Source organism: Myotis lucifugus, unplaced genomic scaffold, assembly GCF_000147115.1.
Source record: "Myotis lucifugus unplaced genomic scaffold, Myoluc2.0 scaffold_3, whole genome shotgun sequence".
Lineage (NCBI taxonomy): Eukaryota > Metazoa > Chordata > Mammalia > Chiroptera > Vespertilionidae > Myotis > Myotis lucifugus.
In genome coordinates this window covers 15,404,882-15,410,431 of record NW_005871051.1, presented here as the reverse complement: position 1 = coordinate 15,410,431, position 5,550 = coordinate 15,404,882, and positions in this window count along the sequence as shown.

Genomic DNA, 5,550 nt, shown 5'->3' with positions numbered 1-5,550 from the left:
ATTCTAGCACTTTGGGGTTCTAAGCAGATAAAAGTTATATTTCCAATAGTGAGAATTATTTGTTTGTACACGCCTACCAAAAGATGCAATTATTGGGGAGAGAAAAGAATGATGGAGATTTTTAAAATTTTATTTTTCAATTACAGTTTGCATTCAATATGACTTTGTATTAGTTTCAGGTATACAGCATAGCAGTCAAACAGTCATATACTTTACAAAGTGCCCCCTTTCCCCGAAATTCCAAGTGCTCACCTGGCACCATATGTAGTTATTACAATATTATTGACTATATTTCCTATGCTGTACTTTATATCCTCATGACTATTCTGTAACTACCAATTAGTATGTTTTAAACTCTTCCCCTTTTCCACCCAGTCCCCCAACCTCCTCCCCTCTGGTATCCATTAGTCTGTTCTCAGTATCTATAAGTCTGTAACAGTGATGTAGATTTAAGTAAGCTTACATATATTCTGGCAATGATCCCGATGAGTAGTTTTTGAATGAGACAAGACATCTGGTCTTTTTACATATAAAATTCTTGTGTTTATTCTGCACAGAGATCTGATCTTTCAAGGAGCCAAAATAGGCTAAGAAATGGAATGTCTCCTCTAACCTCACAATGACCCAACATATGCTGTGGCAGGTCTGATATGTCTGCGTAGCTTTTTTAGAATGATTCATTTGCAGGGTGCAAAATGGGGTAATTTTAACTGTTGTTTGTTAAAATGCTTTATAAATAAACACAAGTAGAAACACATAAAAACCTATCATCCTGAACAATGTGTGCCATGTTATTTATCAGTAATTACATTTACTCACATATTTTCTCTAAATTACCAGACACATGTACCACTGAAAACGAAATGGGAAAAATTACCCTCATATGAGACAGGAGCTCTGATGGTGGCAGAGTGAAAGGCAGTTTCTCTTCTGGCGGGTTGTGTTTTTCCGGGAACGTTATAGGTGCACTTAAAATTATTAGTTTTTTCACTTAATATTTGATTCAAACTAAGCTCCCGTAATTCAGGGATTTGGTACTGTTACTATTAGAAAGGCTATACTTCAGCATAATAAAAGGATGGGGGAAATAGAGGGAAAAGAACCCTTCATAAAGGGATGGTGGAGGAAGGGACATCCCTGTGCAAATATGGAACAAAGTATATATTACATTTGAAGGACGAGTTGGGACTCTTTCTAATCTAACCTGTAAGGAAAAGGAGAAATCAGCAAGAAAGTGCTAACATCCTGGTAGCTGGACTTCAAAGTCAGGAAACAGAATGGGAGCAGCGGGCATTGTCATTGTGGTGAGAACACCCTGGGGAGAAGAGCTGCTTGCTAAGCAGGTACACCTAACTCACTATTAATATTAATGCGTTGGTTATACAGAACCCGAGATCACATTTCTGCACCTTATAATCCCCTCGGGGTGTGTTTTAGCTTGCCTTTCATTTTCCACAGAGACTCCTGTTATCAATTTAATATGTAAACTACTGTTGTGGTTCAAGGCCCCCACCTGGAGAAGGTAAAAAGGAAGTGTTCTCCTTCTGTAAAAAGAGAATCTTAGTTGACAATGTTTGTTTTCCATTTCCTTCTTTGAAATGACACAACAAAAAACAAATACCATCAAGGTCAAAAGGAATCCATCAAACACACTCACATGTATAATTTACTGATTGCACAGTAGCGATGAGGCACTCATTCTGAAAACTCACTTTTGCAATAAGAATAAAAATGTCAGAGCAGGCATCTGAAGTCCCTAAGAGATGCTGTATTGAGCCTGGCGAAGTAAGCCCAACTGCCATCCTCAGTATCATTTCAACCAGAACCCCTTATTTTTGTCAGATGCTACCCAAGTATAACATGACACATTGAGCAAATTAACAGGGTATTCCCTAAATATTTCAAATCCTTCATTTTCCTCTTCTCAGGGAGGTCTAATGGGATCCATGCAGCAATGGTTACCTCCTTTGTTTTTCAAAAGCTATAAATGGGAATTTTTGTATTAACGTAAGAAAACATTAAAACTTGTGAAGAATTTTTATGAGTTTATTTGAGTCAAACTGTTGACAATTGCCAGGAAGCAGCATCTCAAGGTATTGGGATAATGCTCCGGACAATGGTGGCTTTTCACCCATTTTTATAAATTGCCACCAAAGAAGGAGATGTAAGAGGGTTACATGAAATCCATTAGTGATAGATTAGGGAGGTGAGAGAAAGCAAAGCAGGGGAAACCTCTGGGATTGGATATAAAGTAAAATGATAGATACATAGGTGGGCATAGGATGGTTAACAGTCAACAATTAACAGATAACAATAACAATTAGGATATCTGTGGTCTGCTCTCTGGTGCTATTTGTTGTGCCCTGAGGGGTCCAGAAAAAGGGAAGTTACAAGTTACCCTGACATTCCAGAGGTATGATCTTAGATAAAAAAAGATAATAGGCTCAGTAAAGATGGAAGTTGATCTTTGTCAGGGAAGATACTGGCCTGACTCGACTATCCACTGTAAACTGCTTTTAATGAAAAGGTTTTCATTTCAGACCATCCTTTGTGGTTACTTTAGGTCTCTGAGTTTGCAAGGCCACTACGCAGGCCTTCTCTGAGTTAGTCAGGTTTTTGTCCACATTTGAATACAATATTGTTTAGTTTTTATATTTCAAAATCCGCTTTTGAAATGTTTCTGTTTCAAACTTCAGCAGGAAGGTTCACTGTGTGGGTGACTAAAATGTTGCTGAGGACACTCTGGTTTTATTTGTGAAAATCTTCATGAGATTCACGCTTTCAGGAGAGGTGTTGCCTGGCCAGCATGTTCGGTGGTTGAGCGTTGACCTATGAACCAGGAGGTCACGGTTTGATTCCAGGTCAGGGCACATGCCTGGGTAGTGGGCTCAATCCCCAGTGTGGGGCATGCAGGAGGCAGTTGATCAAAAGTTCCCTCTCTCTCTCTCTCTCTCTCTCTCTCTCTCTCTCTCTCTCTCTCTCTCATCATTGATGTTTCTATCTCTCTCTCCCTCTCCCTTCCTCTCTGAAATAAAAAGAAATGTATTAAAAACAAAACAAAAAGGAGAGGTACTTGCTAGCAACTATTGAAGAAATCAAGGCAACCCTGCATTTCCATGATGATGCTCTTGATACAGCTACTTATCAAAGGTTTCCAGGCATACACTCACCTTCAGCTGCCCCTGCATAAAACAAGAGAATCAGGACCCATTTATACACAGATGAACTGATTTGAGCAGAATGGTGAGGATAACTTAATAGCCAAGGGCAAGCTGAGAGCTCTCTCAATGCTTAGAGATCAATAGCCTTTCCACATAAAATAAAATGGTCATATTTCTAAGCATCTCCTCAACAGCTTCACTGCACCCTTTATTTCCACCTTGACTGCACATGCCCTATTGGGTTTCATGGGAGATGATGGCATAATTTCCAATAGAGCCTTACCAGTCAAGAGGTAGGTGACTCAAGGTTTTATAGGAAATCTGCCTTTAAGAGAGATGAAATGATTATGTGGGTCTTTGCTTTTCCAAATTTATCACTGCCTAGAGAGTTTACTGTATTAATTTTATGCATGAGTGTCTTATTTGTTGCATATGAGATACAGTGCCAGGCTATTGGAGCAAAATATCATTAGGTCTAGAAAAGGACTGGGCCACTAATACTTTATCATCAAGGATCATTGGACACAGACTTGGTGCAATCTTTCATGTGTTTATTAAGTGATAAATATTAAAGCATATTGATATGTATGTGCAAAGGAGTGACATTTGAAATCTGTTAGTGAAGTGACATTCCACTTAACAGCGAGGCACAAGTACACCAGTGTTTGTCACCAGTCCACTCCAGGGTGCCTGTGGTTGCTGGTCTTCTAGTTTTGATGCTGGCATTGGTGGAAAAGTCTTATTGGTCTGATTTCACTTTTTGGGATGTTTTCTCATGGTTCTAGGCCAGTGGTCGACAAACTCATTAGTCAGCAGAGCCAAATATCAACAGTACAACGACTGAAATTTCTTTTGAGAGCCAAATTTTTTAAACTTAAACTACATAGGTAGGTACATTGTTATTAACTTAATTAGGGTACTCCTACGGCTTAGGAAGAGCCACACTCAAGGGGCAAAGAGCCGCAGTTTGCCTACCACTGGTCTAGGCCTAACAGCTTCCTTGCTGTCTGAAGAAAAGGAAGGAGCAGGGTAGGGTGTGAGGGACAGGTGCAGGTACTTATGTATCTCTGCCTATCTTTACAGTAAGTTTAGAAATGTCTTCATGTAGTAGTTGAATAGCAGATTCAGATTATAAACCCTACTGCTTACAGCTTTAAGACCTTGGGCAGGTTAATCAATGCCTCTGATTCTGAGTTTCCTCATCATCGCACAGATTTGCATTTATCTCTGTTTCACTGATGGGCAAGCTCAGGTACAGGGAATTTAATTTTTCTGAGTTCATACATTTAATAAATGGGAAAGCTGAGGTTTGAACCCAGGCTGTTTTCAAATTCATGCTTTTTACATCATATTCTACTGCCTTCCCTTCATGTTAGCGCTTAGAACAATATCTAAGTAAATGCTTAATATATATGAGAAAATTAACTATTGTTATTAAAAGTTTTTGTAGAGTACTGTTATATGCCAGTCACTCTGCTAAATGTTTATAATAAAAAGTGAACCAAAGGCAACACTGTCACCATGGAGATGAGGGTTGATTGGCAAAGAATTATACTTAAAAAGGAGACATATAAGTATCTAGTTATAAACTATAATAAAGGCTGTACATTAAAGAAAGATAAATAGAACTCTAAGAACTCTATAACAGGGAAATATGACCTAAACTAAGGAGAGGGCAAAGGTTTCCCCAAAGAACTGGTGTTTGAATTGAGATTGAAGAGTAAGTAGACATTAATTAGATGAAGCGAATGGATGGGGGAAACAAAGGGTGGTTGAAAGTATGGTGTTCCAATCAGAGGGTAAAACAAGAGGGAGAAGGGCCCATTTGGGGAATCCTAGGATAGTAGTTTGCAGTGTCATGGCTGCAAGAGTTGGAGGTGCAAAATGGGATGGGAGAGGTTGGCAGGGCGTAGGTAGTGTAGGATTATGTGGGCCATGTTAGGGAGTTTGCATTTTTCCTAAGTGTAATGGGAAGTCATTCAAGGGTTTTAAATGGAGGAGCAAGACCTTTGACATGAAAAGCTCATTCTGACACTAAGATGTTCACATATCCCAACCTGTATCTCTCTACAGGCCCCCCAGAAAGTCTGATCAATCAGAATGGAGTCCCATGGGAGACTTAACCCTCCCACCCCTTTCTAATCATAATTTTATAAAACATCAGCAACTTCTAAGTTTTCAATTGTTGCTCTAGGGTCCATAAGTATCCTAGGTACAAATTCTTTCCTATCTTCCAGTGAACTCTAAGCATATGAATTATACCTGCTTAATCTAACCTTCTCATGATCATATCTCAGCGCTGTCTAGTACAGCTGCTGGTATTAGACAGTTTCCTTCTTCTTGCAAAGTGTGTTTTGTAGGTATTATTTAAGCTTCTCTGCTTGATCCA